This window comes from Pleurodeles waltl, chromosome 5 (genome assembly GCF_031143425.1).
Source record: "Pleurodeles waltl isolate 20211129_DDA chromosome 5, aPleWal1.hap1.20221129, whole genome shotgun sequence".
Classification (NCBI taxonomy): Eukaryota; Metazoa; Chordata; class Amphibia; order Caudata; family Salamandridae; genus Pleurodeles; species Pleurodeles waltl.
In genome coordinates this window covers 1,513,034,838-1,513,051,994 of record NC_090444.1, presented here as the reverse complement: position 1 = coordinate 1,513,051,994, position 17,157 = coordinate 1,513,034,838, and positions in this window count along the sequence as shown.

The following is a 17,157-nucleotide window of genomic DNA, read 5'->3' as shown; positions in this document are numbered from 1 at the left end:
GAGAAGTCAAGTGCAGTTCATGACAAATCTGGATTTAATGGTTGCATTGATCTGCGCAATGATTCCGGGTGCTTCAGGTGGATAACTGCAGTGTAGTTTCTGTTCAATTTGCAGTGCTGCACACAGCATCTTATTGATCTCACTGTTATAATGAATTCCTTGATCTGACTCAAAAGAAACAGGTATATCATGTCTCTGGAATAATTCCCTCAACAGCAGTTTGTCAACCTCAAGACTGTCATTTCTTCTTGATGGGTGGGCTTTTACCCATCTAGAGAAAATGCACACTATAACCAGGACATACCTCAGCCTGTTGCCATCTCAAGAAAGTGCATCTGCATTCTGTTGAAACAACCTCCTGACTTTCCTACATGGCTCATTGTGACTGGTTTTCGTTTTCCAACATCCATGTGTTGACATGCTAAACATCTGTGACATCATTCTCCCGCATGGGCTCTAAATCTGGGTTAAACCAATTCTGTGTAAATGACCTTGCCATAGCATCCCTACCTAAATGTGTAGGTCCATGCAAGTGTTGTGTCATTGCAGAAAACAAGTTGTTTGGTAACACTAGTCTTCCATCTATTGAAACCCAAATGTCATTTTCATCCTTTCCACATCCTGCTCAGATCCATCTCTGTTGTTCTGCTTCAGCCACATTTTCCTGCATGGCGTTCAAATCCTCTCAAGTGTCAGCTATTGTCATCGTCAAAGAATAGACATAGTCGTCTTGAGATTTATCTGTGAATGTCCTGTTAAATGTACAGGACACAATTGCACAATAGCATGGAACTTCATCTGCATGGCTATTGCCGACAGTGATATAACCATTGTCGCTCCAGTGTGCTGCACACGTAACAACTGCAATTTCAGTTGGAAGCTGTAAAGCTTCAAGCAATCACCTCACTTGCTCACCATTTCTTATAGGTGAACTAGATGATGTCATAAAACCTCTTGGTGACCATAGCTGACCAAAGTCATGGACCACACCAAAGCCATACTGACTTTGTGTAAATATAGTCACTCTCATTTAGGTCGTCAAGCTGCAAGATCTGGTAAAAGCAATCAATTCTGCTACTTGTGCTGAGGAAACTCCTTGACGCCATAAAGCTTTTATTATTTCTTGGAATGTGCAAACAGTGTAAGCTGCTCTCAGAGAATCATCATTTGTTCTTAGAGATGAGCCGTCAACAAATAATACATGACAACTCTAAATATAGGCTCATCTTTTATTTCGGGTCTTGGTTTGGTGCATAAATCCATGATATCAAGACAGTCATGTTCAAATTCACATATACATCACTTTCAGGCAGGGTAATCAATGTACTAGGATTCAAAACCTGACTGTGCTTCAGTGTTATATTGTTGCAAACAAGGGTCAGCTGCTCATATTTGGACAATCTAGAATTTGTTATGTATGGGGTTTTGGTTCTTTTAAGCAAAACCTCAACTAGTGAGAGACCATAATAGTGAAAGGATGTCCCATTTCTGTGCTTTCACAACTATCGAGACTAGCACTGACAGCTGTACTACTTTTGGACAAGCAGGCAATGTGATAGCTACAAGAGTAAGTGTGACCAAAATATAGGCCACCAGCTTCTTTGCATCACCATGCATCTGTGTAAGCTCTGAGAGAGTGCAGCCCTCCTCTCACTGCAAAATATTGTAAAGTCCTTTGAATAATTAGGCATTCCTAGTACTGGGGCGCAACCAAGATTTTGTCTGAGCTCTAGGAGAGCTTTCATGCATCCGTTGTCCCATTGAATCAGATCAGGCACATCTCTGTGGTCATCCTGAGTAATGTCTTTGCCACCAAGGAAAAGTTGGGTCTCCTCTGTCTATAGTAGCCGATCATTCCCAAAAACATTCTGATTTCTCTTTGCGTCATTGGAGGACCCATTTGCAAAATGGCTTGCACTTTCTCTTTTGACACTCTCCTTGTTCCTTTCTCAATGATGTCCCAAATATTGGACTTCTTTTTGACAGTATTGCAACTTGCTTGCGGGACACCTAATGCCCATTTTCAGCCAAATGATTTACACAGCAATGGAGTCTTGTTTGCAAGAGTCTCTTGTCTCTGATGCCACTAATAGGTCATCAATGTACTGGACAACAACTGAGTTAAAGGACATGAACAATGCTTCCAAAGTTTTCTTTAAAATCTGACTGAAAATTGAAGGTCTTTCAGTATTGTCTGGTGGGACTTAACACCATGCTAATACTTTCTCTCACAACGCAAAGGAGAAAACGTTCTGGCTATCCTCCTGTACCGAAATAGGAATGAAAGCTTGACAAAGATCTACAACAATGAACCATGCTGCTGTTCATGGAATCTGGTAATGTGTGATGGCTGGATTCAGTACCACATGATAACATGGGATTACTATCTCATTAATTTTTCTCAGGTCTTTCACAATCCTAAACTTGCCATTTGGCTTTTGCAATCCCATAATCTGTGAGTTGCATGGACTCCTGATTATTTCTTTTAAGATGCCTTTCTGTATCATGTCCTCAATCATCAGTGTATTCCCTGTGATTATTTCTGGAGTCATTTGATACAGTGGTGTTCTTGGAAAAATGGCATTCGGTGTGACATTTATTCAGACTGGTTTTACACCTTTTTTATTAGTCTGACATCTTTCCCTCTGAAGTCCCATACTTCTGGATTTACTGTCTCTTTTAAATCTGTTGGTAAATCTTCTACAGTCAGCATTGGGTAAAGTGTTTCTTATTGAGCCAATTTAAACTCAACGTCCTCATCATGGGTCTGAAACTCAATCCAATTTGGTTTGCAATAAATTGTACAATTTAGTTTACGCAATAGGGGCCAGATGTATCAAACTATTTTGCATTCATAAATGATGCGAATCACAAACTTCCACTGTTTACGAATGCAATGAGCCTTCCACGATGTATGAAAGGCAATCGCAGTGCATTTTTAAGGAATCGCTAAAATAGCGATTCCCTAAAAATGCGACTAGGTTTAGCGAATCGCAAATTGCGATTCACAAATAAGGAATAGCAAATCCAATGTATGAAGCAGTCACAAATAGCGAGTAGTCGCAAAATGGGGATTTTTGCATGTGCAATTTACCACCAAATGAAATCAGGTGATAAACAGGTGAAACCTATAAAAAAAAGGCCCAGAATGCATCAGCTCTTACCCCCAATGGCTGCACTCTATGTCATGGTGAGGAAGATGAGGATCCTGGCAGGTTTGAGGAGAAGGAGGAGGAGACAGGAGCGCATTTTCAGAGTGCGTATTACTCTATTTGATCAAACAGAGGAGGAAATATATTTCAAGTTCAGGTTGAACTCTGCATGATACTGGATTGAATAGCAGATTTACAACCCCTACTTTAGCGACACACACAGAGAACCAATTCCATTCCCAGTTATGTGCAGATAGTATGCTCCCTGCATCTCTTAGCCTCAGGAAGCTATCAGATGGTCACAGCAGCAGCTGGAGGTGTATCTCAAAGTGCGTTTTCACGCTTACTCAATGCATTCCTAAATGCTATGTCAACAAAATTGAATCTGCACATGAAAATCCCCAACACCCCACAGGATTTGTAACTAACTAAATTGCATTTCTACCAGGTAGCCCAATTTCCACGTGTTATTGTCTGCATTGATGGGACACATGTGGCAATCTGTCGCCATCTGCAACAGAGTATGTCTACAGGAATCGTAAAAATACCCATTCGATGAACATCCAGGTCATTTTTATTCCTTCCCACATCATAACTGGTCTAGTAGCCAGAAACCCTGGTAGCACAAATGATTCCTACATCTTTAGCCACAGCAGGAATGTACACAAGACTTCTTGCTGGGGAGTTTGGCAAAGGATACCTAATTGCAAATGTAACTGAGAACAATGGTGCATATTGTATAAGTGATGTCACAGATAATAAGTAATATGACATTCCTGTCATTGTAGGAGACAGTGCATATGCAGTGCAGTCCTTCACCCTGACACTGTATCTCAATCCAGCCATGCCAAGTGAGCGGTGATACAATGCGGCACATAGGAGGACAAGCAATGTGATAGAGAGGATATTTGGACTGCTGAAGAGTCACTTTCGGTGTCTGCACAAAAGTGGGGGTGCACTCCAATACAGTCCAGAAACCACCTGCAAGCTTGTGGCCACATGTGCAATATTGCATAACATTGCTACAACACAAGGCATACCAGTGGAACTGTCGGAGACTACCTCTGTTGAGCATGAAGACCCCTTCACTCAGCAGACAGAACCAGAGCAGCAGACGGCAAGCAAAGACAGCTGAGATTATGCATTACAATTTCCAATATAAGTATTGACGCCACATCTTGTTTCTTTTTTTGCTACAGGTATCACATCTATTACCTTTACTCCAGGTCAATTATATGGGCATAGGACAATCAGTACCCAATAACAATGTCATACTATTAACATCATAGTACCAATGCATTGCGCCAAAATATGCAAGGCCCAGAAGATGTTTAAATCACGTTTTACGTCCACGCACTCTGCTAGAATGCTCTGTGGGCTCAGCTGCACATCTTGTTGAAGGTACTGAGACAGTACTATGTCTGGAGCTGTGACTCCAAGGGTCCACTACATGGACTGTGACACTACTGAGGCTAGAGAGCTCCTCACTGTCCCCACCACCCAGATCGCATCCAACCATCCAACCTACCCATCAATTGGTGATGCCACCTACGGTGGGTAACATGCTCCTGCTTCAGTACAGTGGAGAGTTTATTAAATGCAGTTGTCATCTCCCTTAGGTGTTCTACTGTAGCTTGTTGTCCCTCATGCAGCTTGTACATGTTGTGATTGTGAGACACCAACTGCCTGTGGATTGATTTCATGTGCGTACATTGCAGGCTCTGCACCTTCAACATGGCTGCCTTAAGACCACCAAACAGAGATGGGCCCTCACCTTCCACTGTTCTTTGTCTGCCTTCTTCACAACACCTCCTGAGGGGAGAATACTGGCGCCGAAACAGGGACTGCTGTCTGTGGGTGCATCTACCACCTAACGGTGGTGTCCACACATCTTCTTGTAACTCATCAGAGTCCTGAGTGAAATCTAGGAGGAGCTCCACTCTTGCCCTGCGTCTGGGTGGTGCTGGTATGATGGACTCAGGGGGATATTTATAGCTGTTTTGCGCCGAATTTGCACCATTTTTTTTTTTTACACAAATTAGGTGCAAAACTAACTCCATATTTCTACTTTGGCACTAGACCCATCTAGCGCCAAATTAATAGAGTTAAAGTAATTTTTGGGACGTGGAAACCTACTTTGCATCAGTGAGATGCAAACTAGGGATACCTGTGCAAAAAATGACTCTATGGCCTTAGCACCATATTTATCCCCTGTGCTAAAATCACGCACAAGGGGGAGGAGGGGTCAAAAAATTCTGCAAAGCTTGCTTTGCACCATTTGTTAACGTCTGGGTCAGAGAAGGCATTAGGGGATATGTGGGCCTATTTCCATGCTGTAACACAATGGAATAAACTGACAGGTGCCCACCCCAGGCACCAGAGACATCCCCACCCACACCAGAGGGACAGCAGAGGATGGCGGACCCCATCCCAGGTAAGTATAGGTAAGTACAGGTAAGTATTTTATTTTATTTTATAAAGTGCAATTGGGTGCCCTGAAATGGGCACCCCTACTTGGCACTGGGTGCAATGGCCATGCCCAGGGGACCCTGGTCCCCTGTGCTGGCCATTGGGGTGGTGGGCATGGCTCCTGTCTTTTCTAAGACAGGAGTCATGTGGTATGGATGGCTTTGCATCATAAAATGACTCTAGGCAGGTTAGAGTCAGTTTTTTTTACTCTAACCTGTCTAACGTCATTTTTTGGTGCAAAACCCCCTTCTTCCATGATGCCAACCCCACCCGACTAACTTAATTTTTGTTTTTTACGCTAGCCTACCCTTTGTACTGGCTTGCACCATTCCATAAATATGGTGGCCAGCTGGTGCACAGAAATGGTACAAGCCGGTGCTAAACTTTTTGGTGCAAAACTGCATTAGTGCAGTTTTGCACCACAAAGTATAAATCAGGGCCTCATTGTTGTTGGTATCAGACTGTAACTGACTTTCCTCCTTCCCCCCTGTTTCAGTCTCCACTGCATCAGGTGCAGGAACATCTGCCACAACAATGCACAGCATGTCATTCTATATGTTCTTTTTGCATGTGTCATGAAACAGTTACTTTTGTATTAAACATTGGCTTTGCATCTCTATATGTCGATTGTATTATCTCTCTGTTTGGTTTTATACAGTACTGCTATTTTGGCAGTAGATGCACTTTTGGGGCCTATACTACCACTCCCACAAGGCATTGTTGTGTTGAATGGACAATGTGGCATGACCGGTTTCTCACACTGCAAGGTGACATTGAAAATTTCTAAGGGACATTTGTACATGCACATATGGTTATTCAAATCATTACTGCCCTTACCTTTGCTGGTGACGGGTGTGCCTCAGGTGTCTATGTCAGTGACACCACCTACTGCTTCAGCCAGCAGTGTTGACTCCAACATGTCTTCCAAGGGGGTGGACAGTGTCTGGGTGGATGGTCCTCCACCAGTACTCTTTGCCTCCTTCAGCCTGCTTGCTACCCTCTCCTTGGCACGTGATCGTAAGTCATACCAGCGCTTGCGTTTCTCTTCGATTGTATGCTGCGCAAAACCCACCACGCTTATTTTGGTCTGGATGTCAGTTCAGAATTTCCTTTTCTCAATTTCTGGGACATATAGTGAATTCTTCCCAAATAACTGGTCATGGTCCCTGACCACCTCTTCTGTGAGCACCTCCAATTCCTGCTCACTGAATTTCAGTTTTCTTTTTCCTCCCTCGTGTGTCCTTGCCGTTTCTATCAGTGGCCATGGTGTTCACCTGGTCCTAGCTGACTCTCCTGAGTGCCTACCTGGTGCTGTGCTGGGTCTATCTGCCTGCTCCTGTGGCTCAGGCTTCTGAAAACTCACGTCTTGGTTGTGATGTCATCATGCTGCTCGAGAAAACTAAAATCTCAATTTGCAATTTCCAAATACCGATTCGTTATTTGACCAAATTCGCTATTTGGTACTCGCTATTTGCGATTGCAAATTTTTGGTAATCACAAAAAACTCTGTGATTGCCTTGTTACATCACATTTTGCAAATCCCATATAGCAATTTAGTAAAAATTGCGATTTGGGAATCGCAAATGCGGACCTTCATACATCTGGCCCTAGGTTCCTTCCCATTAGGTTTACAGGACCTGAATCGCAAACAATGAACAGGTGATTTTCTTCCAATGAGCCTATTTTTACATGAACTACTTTTGAGATTGGTTTTGAAATTTGTTTTTAACACCTACAACTTTAATCTTCTTGCCCAAGAGGGGTAGGTCTGGGACTTTTGCTGTTCTCATACTGGGACAGGTGGCTCCATTGTCAATCAGGAATGATACTTCGTGGCCATTAGCTTCACTTTCTACTAGTGGTCCACTCTGTTCTACCTCTAAGGCTGCGCCAAGTATGTAATGTATCTCCCCTATCAGGCACCGTCATTGTGATGTGCCTGAATCCAAGCTCTCATCATTGAACATAGGAAACTGTTGTATCACATTTTGTTTTTTCATTCACATTGTTTTTCGACTTAGTCTTGTGTTACCTACATTTTGCTGAACCATAGGGGCTTGTGGGACTTGCATCAATTGAACTTGACTCTGCATTGGCATTTACATTTGCTGTGTGGGCACATTTTGAATTTGCATTTGGTTTATTCCTTGCATTTGATTATTGCTTATCCTATCTGGATTAAGCCTACATTCATGCTTTCAATGGCCCACTCTGTTACAAAGATGATAAGGAGTCATTTTATTTATTGTTACCACATCCAGATCTGTACTCAGATTAATAGGAGCTCCTCAAATTCTACCCCGTGAAACAACCGTACCTCTTTGAATGTCTTGCATTCTAACCCCTTGTGCAGGCCTTGAACACAAACAGCTTGCATTACACCACCATTTCCTGGAAACAATTGACATTGAAAACATCTCTATGCCAGCTTATTCTGGCTCACATGAACTTCTCTTTAAACTTCCTCTGTTTCATCTCCTGCTCATCACTGCAATACTTTGCATATTTCAGGACCTCATCTTAAGAATTAGGGCCTGATTTAGATTTCAGTAGATGCGTTACTCTGTCACAACAGTGACAGATATCCCATCCACCGAAATATGAATCCCATGGAAAATAATCAGATTTATATTTTGAGCACGGATTATCCATCACTCTTGTGATGAAGTAACCTATCTGCCAAAATCTAAATTAGGACCTTAGTCTGCCACCTAATCACATTATGCTGTGTGTGCTGGCTAATCTCAGGTCTCAAACTGAGCATGAACTGTGAAAAAAATAATCCCATATCTGTTGGTTCAAGATGTGTTTGACACATATGCTGCTGAAATGCTTTCAACAACCTCTCATAATACTCATGCACTGGCAACAACCTCTCATAATACTCATGCACTGACTCCTTTACTTCCTGTTGAACTCAATTCAAGCTCACATATCAAGATCCTTTGGTGGAACTCTGCCTTCCAGAAAAGCAATGACTTCCTTATATTTGATCATTACAAGAAGTAAGGGGAGATCTGCACGAGGATCTCTTGTTGGCTCTGCATTTGGCCAATTAACAACAATCTTGCATTTAGCCCACAAATCGTTTGGATCAACAATGTCAAAGAATGTATTCAAATAAGTCCACAACACTTTTGAAATCTTAACAAACTTTTAACCCCTTCGCTGCCAGGCCTTTTCCCCCTCCTGTGCCGAGCCTTTTTTTGGCTATTTGGAGCAGTTCGCGCTTAGGCCCTCATAACTTTTTGTTCACATAAGCTACCCATGCCAAATTTGCGTCCTTTTTTTCCAACATCCTTGGGATTCTAGAGGTACCCAGACTTTGTGGGTTCCCCAGAAGGAGGCCAAGAAATTAGCCAAAAAACAGTGAAAATTTCATTTTTTTTTTTTTAATTGGAAAAATGGGCTGCAGAAGAAGGCTTGTGGTTTTTTCCCTGAAAAGGGCATCAACAAAGGGTTTGCGGTGATAAAATCACCAGCTTCCCAGCTTTCAGGAACAGGCAGACTTGAATCAGAAAACCCAATTTTTCAACCCAATTTTGGCATTTTACTGGGACATACCCCATTTTTACAATTTTTTGTGCTTTCAGCCTCCTTCCAGTCAGTGACAGAAATGGGCATGAAACCAACGCTGGATCCCATAAACCGCAACATTTCTGAAAAGTAGACAAAATTCTGAATTCAGCAAGGGGTAATTTGTGTAGATCCTACAAGGGTTTCCTACAGAAAATAGCAACTGAAAAAGAAAAATATTGAAATTGAGGAGAAAAAAACATCAATTTTTCTCTAAGTTTTACTCTGTAACTTTTTCCTGCAATGTCAGATTTTCGAAAGCAATATACCGTTACGTCTGCTGGACTCTTCTGGTTGCGGGGATATATAGGGCTTGTAGGTTCATCAAGAACTCTAGGTACCCAGAGCCAATAAATGACCTGCACCCTGCAGTGGGTTTTCATTCTATGCCGGGTATACAGCAATTCATTTGCTGAAATATAAAGAGTAAAAAATAGCTATCAAGAAAACCTTTGTATTTCCAAAATGGGCACAAGATAAGGTGTTGAGAAGCAGTGGTTATTTGCACATCTCTGAATTCCGGGGTGCCCATACTAGCATGTGAATTACAAGGCATTTCTCAAATAGACGTCTTTTTTACACACTGTCTTACATTTGGAAGGGAAAAATGTAGAGAAAGACAAGGGGCAATAACACTTGTTTTGCTATTCTATGTTCCCCCAAGTCTCCCGATAAAAATGATACCTCACTTGTGTGGGTAGGCCTAGCGCCCGCGACAGGAAACACCCCAAAGCGCAACGTGGACACATCACAGAAAACAGACCTGTTTTTAGCAAAGTGCCTACCTGTAGATTTTGGCCTCTAGCTCAGCCGCCACCTAGGGAAACCTACCAAACCTGTGCATTTCTGAAAACTAGAGACCTAGGGGAATCCAAGATGGGGTGATTTGTGTGGCTCGGACCAGGTTCTGTTACCCAGAATCCTTTGCAAACCTCAAAATTTGGATAAAAAAACACATGTTCCTCACATTTCTGTGGCAGAAAGTTCTGGAATCTGAGAGGAGCCACAAATTTCCTTCCACCCAGCGTTCCCCCACGTCTCCCGATAAAAATGATACCTCACTTGTGTGGGTAGGCCTAGCGCCCGCGACATGAAACACCCCAAAGCGCAATGTGGACACATCACAGAAAACAGACCTGTTTTTAGCAAAGTGCCTACCTGTAGATTTTGGCCTCTAGCTCAGCCGCCACCTAGGGAAACCTACCAAAACTGTGCATTTCTGAAAACTAGAGACCTAGGGGAATCCACGATGGGGTGATTTGTGTGGCTCGGACCAGGTTCTGTTACCCAGAATCCTTTGCAAACCTCAAAATTTGGCTAAAAAAACACATGTTCCTCACATTTCTGTGGCAGAAAGTGCTGGAATCTGATAGGAGCCACAAATGTCCTTCCACCCAGCGTTCCCCCACGTCTCCCGATAAAAATGATACCTCACTTGTGTGGGTAGGCCTAGCGCCCGCGACAGGAAACGCCCCAAAGCGCAACGTGGACACATCACAGAAAACAGACCTGTTTTTAGCAAAGTGCCTACCTGTAGATTTTGGCCTCTAGCTCAGCCGCCACCTAGGGAAACCTACCAAACCTGTGCATTTCTGAAAACTAGAGACCTAGGGGAATCCAAGGAGGGGTGACTGGCGGGGCTCGGACCAGGTTCTGTTACCCAGAATCCTTTGCAAAGCTCAAAAATTGGCTAAAAAAACACATGTTCCTCACATTTCTGTGGCAGAAAGTTCTGGAATCTGGGAGGAGCCACAAATTTCCTTCCACCCAGTGTTCCCCCAAGTCTCCCGATAAAAATGATACCTCACTTGCGTGGGTAGGCCTAGCGCCCGCGACAGGAAACGCCCCAAAGCGCAACGTGGACACCACCAAAATTTTGGAAGAAAACAGAGGTGTTTTTTGCGAAGTGACTACCTGTAGATTTTGGCCTCTAGCTCAGCCGGCACCTAGGGAAACCTACCAAACCTGTACATTTCTGAAAACTAGAGACCTAGGGGAATCCAAGGAGGGGTGACTGGCGGGGCTCGGACCAGGTTCTGTTACCCAGAATCCTTTGCAAAGCTCAAAAATTGGCTAAAAAAACACATGTTCCTCACATTTCTGTGGCAGAAAGTGCTGGAATCTGAGAGGAGCCACAAATGTCCTTCCACCCAGCGTTCCCCCACGTCTCCCGATAAAAATGATACCTCACTTGTGTGGGTAGGCCTAGCGCCCGCGACAGGAAACGCCCCAAAGCGCAACGTGGACACATCACAGAAAACAGACCTGTTTTTAGCAAAGTGCCTACCTGTAGATTTTGGCCTCTAGCTCAGCCGCCACCTAGGGAAACCTACCAAACCTGTGCATTTCTGAAAACTAGAGACCTAGGGGAATCCAAGGAAGGGTGACTGGCGGGGCTCGGACCAGGTTCTGTTACCCAGAATCCTTTGCAAAGCTCAAAAATTGGCTAAAAAAACACATGTTCCTCACATTTCTGTGGCAGAAAGTTCTGGAATCTGGGAGGAGCCACAAATTTCCTTCCACCCAGCGTTCCCCCAAGTCTCCCGATAAAAATGATACCTCACTTGCGTGGGTAGGCCTAGCGCCCGCGACAGGAAACGCCCCAAAGCGCAACGTGGACACCACCAAAATTTTGGAAGAAAACAGAGGTGTTTTTTGCGAAGTGACTACCTGTAGATTTTGGCCTCTAGCTCAGCCGGCACCTAGGGAAACCTACCAAACCTGTACATTTCTGAAAACTAGAGACCTAGGGGAATCCAAGGAGGGGTGACTGGCGGGGCTCGGACCAGGTTCTGTTACCCAGAATCCTTTGCAAAGCTCAAAAATTGGCTAAAAAAACACATGTTCCTCACATTTCTGTGGCAGAAAGTGCTGGAATCTGAGAGGAGCCACAAATGTCCTTCCACCCAGCGTTCCCCCACGTCTCCCGATAAAAATGATACCTCACTTGTGTGGGTAGGCCTAGCGCCCGCGACAGGAAACGCCCCAAAGCGCAACGTGGACACATCACAGAAAACAGACCTGTTTTTAGCAAAGTGCCTACCTGTAGATTTTGGCCTCTAGCTCAGCCGCCACCTAGGGAAACCTACCAAACCTGTGCATTTCTGAAAACTAGAGACCTAGGGGAATCCAAGGAGGGGTGACTGGCGGGGCTCGGACCAGGTTCTGTTACCCAGAATCCTTTGCAAAGCTCAAAAATTGGCTAAAAAAACACATGTTCCTCACATTTCTGTGGCAGAAAGTTCTGGAATCTGGGAGGAGCCACAAATTTCCTTCCACCCAGCGTTCCCCCAAGTCTCCCGATAAAAATGATACCTCACTTGCGTGGGTAGGCCTAGCGCCCGCGACAGGAAACGCCCCAAAGCGCAACGTGGACACCACCAAAATTTTGGAAGAAAACAGAGGTGTTTTTTGCGAAGTGACTACCTGTAGATTTTGGCCTCTAGCTCAGCCGGCACCTAGGGAAACCTACCAAACCTGTACATTTCTGAAAACTAGAGACCTAGGGGAATCCAAGGAGGGGTGACTGGCGGGGCTCGGACCAGTTTCTGTTACCCAGAATCCTTTGCAAAGCTCAAAAATTGGCTAAAAAAACACATGTTCCTCACATTTCTGTGGCAGAAAGTTCTGGAATCCGAGAGGAGCCACAAATTTCCTTCCACCCAGCGTTCCCCCACGTCTCCCGATAAAAATGATACCTCACTTGTGTGGGTAGGCCTAGCGCCCGCGACAGGAAACGCCCCAAAGCGCAACGTGGACACATCACAGAAAACAGACCTGTTTTTAGCAAAGTGCCTACCTGTAGATTTTGGCCTCTAGCTCAGCCGCCACCTAGGGAAACCTACCAAACCTGTGCATTTCTGAAAACTAGAGACCTAGGGGAATCCAAGGAGGGGTGACTGGCGGGGCTCGGACCAGGTTCTGTTACCCAGAATCCTTTGCAAAGCTCAAAAATTGGCTAAAAAAACACATGTTCCTCACATTTCTGTGGCAGAAAGTTCTGGAATCTGGGAGGAGCCACAAATTTCCTTCCACCCAGCGTTCCCCCAAGTCTCCCGATAAAAATGATACCTCACTTGCGTGGGTAGGCCTAGCGCCCGCGACAGGAAACGCCCCAAAGCGCAACGTGGACACCACCAAAATTTTGGAAGAAAACAGAGGTGTTTTTTGCGAAGTGACTACCTGTAGATTTTGGCCTCTAGCTCAGCCGGCACCTAGGGAAACCTACCAAACCTGTACATTTCTGAAAACTAGAGACCTAGGGGAATCCAAGGAGTGGTGACTGGCGGGGCTCGGACCAGGTTCTGTTACCCAGAATCCTTTGCAAATCTCAAAAATTGGCTAAAAAAACACATGTTCCTCACATTTCTGTGGCAGAAAGTTCTGGAATCCGAGAGGAGCCACAAATTTCCTTCCACCCAGCGTTCCCCCACGTCTCCCGATAAAAATGATACCTCACTTGTGTGGGTAGGCCTAGCGCCCGCGACAGGAAACGCCCCAAAGCGCAACGTGGACACATCACAGAAAACAGACCTGTTTTTAGCAAAGTGCCTACCTGTAGATTTTGGCCTCTAGCTCAGCCGCCACCTAGGGAAACCTACCAAACCTGTGCATTTCTGAAAACTAGAGACCTAGGGGAATCCAAGGAGGGGTGACTGGCGGGGCTCGGACCAGGTTCTGTTACCCAGAATCCTTTGCAAAGCTCAAAAATTGGCTAAAAAAACACATCTTCCTCACATTTCTGTGGCAGAAAGTTCTGGAATCCGAGAGGAGCCACAAATTTCCTTCCACCCAGCGTTCCCCCACGTCTCCCGATAAAAATGATACCTCACTTGTGTGGGTAGGCCTAGCGCCCGCGACAGGAAACGCCCCAAAGCGCAACGTGGACACATCACAGAAAACAGACCTGTTTTTAGCAAAGTGCCTACCTGTAGATTTTGGCCTCTAGCTCAGCCGCCACCTAGGGAAACCTACCAAACCTGTGCATTTCTGAAAACTAGAGACCTAGGGGAATCCAAGGAGGGGTGACTGGCGGGGCCCGGACCAGGTTCTGTTACCCAGAATCCTTTGCAAAGCTCAAAAATTGGCTAAAAAAACACATGTTCCTCACATTTCTGTGGCAGAAAGTTCTGGAATCTGGGAGGAGCCACAAATTTCCTTCCACCCAGCGTTCCCCCAAGTCTCCCGATAAAAATGATACCTCACTTGCGTGGGTAGGCCTAGCGCCCGCGACAGGAAACACCCCAAAGCGCAACGTGGACACCACCAAAATTTTGGAAGAAAACAGAGGTGTTTTTTGCGAAGTGACTACCTGTAGATTTTGGCCTCTAGCTCAGCCGGCACCTAGAGAAACCTACCAAACCTGTACATTTCTGAAAACTAGAGACCTAGGGGAATCCAAGGAGTGGTGACTGGCGGGGCTCGGACCAGGTTCTGTTACCCAGAATCCTTTGCAAAGCTCAAAAATTGGCTAAAAAAACACATGTTCCTCACATTTCTGTGGCAGAAAGTTCTGGAATCCGAGAGGAGCCACAAATTTCCTTCCACCCAGCGTTCCCCCACGTCTCCCGATAAAAATGATACCTCACTTGTGTGGGTAGGCCTAGCGCCCGCGACAGGAAACGCCCCAAAGCGCAACGTGGACACATCACAGAAAACAGACCTGTTTTTAGCAAAGTGCCTACCTGTAGATTTTGGCCTCTAGCTCAGCCGCCACCTAGGGAAACCTACCAAACCTGTGCATTTCTGAAAACTAGAGACCTAGGGGAATCCAAGGAGGGGTGACTGGCGGGGCTCGGACCAGGTTCTGTTACCCAGAATCCTTTGCAAAGCTCAAAAATTGGCTAAAAAAAACACATGTTCCTCACATTTCTGTGGCAGAAAGTTCTGGAATCTGGGAGGAGCCACAAATTTCCTTCCACCCAGCGTTCCCCCAAGTCTCCCGATAAAAATGATACCTCACTTGCGTGGGTAGGCCTAGCTCCCGCGACAGGAAACGCCCCAAAGCGCAACGTGGACACCACCAAAATTTTGGAAGAAAACAGAGGTGTTTTTTGCGAAGTGACTACCTGTAGATTTTGGCCTCTAGCTCAGCCGGCACCTAGGGAAACCTACCAAACCTGTACATTTCTGAAAACTAGAGACCTAGGGGAATCCAAGGAGGGGTGACTGGCGGGGCTCGGACCAGGTTCTGTTACCCAGAATCCTTTGCAAAGCTCAAAAATTGGCTAAAAAAACACATCTTCCTCACATTTCTGTGGCAGAAAGTTCTGGAATCCGAGAGGAGCCACAAATTTCCTTCCACCCAGCGTTCCCCCATGTCTCCCGATAAAAATGATACCTCACTTGTGTGGGTAGGCCTAGCGCCCGCGACAGGAAACGCCCCAAAGCGCAACGTGGACACATCACAGAAAACAGACCTGTTGTTAGCAAAGTGCCTACCTGTAGATTTTGGCCTCTATCTCAGCTGGCACCTAGGGAAACCTACCAAACCTGTGCATTTCTGAAAACTAGAGACCTAGGGGAATCCAAGGAGGGGTGACTGGCGGGGCTCGGACCAGGTTCTGTTACCCAGAATCCTTTGCAGAGCTCAAAAATTGGCTAAAAAAACACATGTTCCTCACATTTCTGTGGCAGAAAGTTCTGGAATCTGGGAGGAGCCACAAATTTCCTTCCACCCAGCGTTCCCCCAAGTCTCCCGATAAAAATGATACCTCACTTGCGTGGGTAGGCCTAGCGCCCGCGACAGGAAACGCCCCAAAGCGCAACGTGGACACCACCAAAATTTTGGAAGAAAACAGAGGTGTTTTTTGCGAAGTGACTACCTGTAGATTTTGGCCTCTAGCTCAGCCGGCACCTAGGGAAACCTACCAAACCTGTACATTTCTGAAAACTAGAGACCTAGGGGAATCCAAGGAGGGGTGACTGGCGGGGCTCGGACCAGTTTCTGTTACCCAGAATCCTTTGCAAAGCTCAAAAATTGGCTAAAAAACACATGTTCCTCACATTTCTGTGGCAGAAAGTTCTGGAATCCGAGAGGAGCCACAAATTTCCTTCCACCCAGCGTTCCCCCACGTCTCCCGATAAAAATGATACCTCACTTGTGTGGGTAGGCCTAGCGCCCGCGACAGGAAACGCCCCAAAGCGCAACGTGGACACATCACAGAAAACAGACCTGTTTTTAGCAAAGTGCCTACCTGTAGATTTTGGCCTCTATCTCAGCCGGCACCTAGGGAAACCTACCAAACCTGTGCATTTCTGAAAACTAGAGACCTAGGGGAATCCAAGGAGGGGTGACTGGCGGGGCTCGGCCCAGGTTCTGTTACCCAGAATCCTTTGCAAAGCTCAAAAATTGGCTAAAAAAACACATGTTCCTCACATTTCTGTGGCAGAAAGTTCTGGAATCTGGGAGGAGCCACAAATTTCCTTCCACCCAGCGTTCCCCCAAGTCTCCCGATAAAAATGATACCTCACTTGCGTGGGTAGGCCTAGCGCCCGCGACAGGAAACGCCCCAAAGCGCAACGTGGACACCACCAAAATTTTGGAAGAAAACAGAGGTGTTTTTTGCGAAGTGACTACCTGTAGATTTTGGCCTCTAGCTCAGCCGGCACCTAGGGAAACCTACCAAACCTGTACATTTCTGAAAACTAGAGACATAGGGGAATCCAAGGAGGGGTGACTGGCGGGGCTCGGACCAGTTTCTGTTACCCAGAATCCTTTGCAAAGCTCAAAAATTGGCTAAAAAAACACATGTTCCTCACATTTCTGTGGCAGAAAGTTCTGGAATCCGAGAGGAGCCACAAATTTCCTTCCACCCAGCGTTCCCCCATGTCTCCCGATAAAAATGATACCTCACTTGTGTGGGTAGGCCTAGCGCCCGCGACAGGAAACGCCCCAAAGCGCAACATGGACACCACCAAAATTTTGGAAGAAAACAGAGGTGTTTTTTGCGAAGTGACT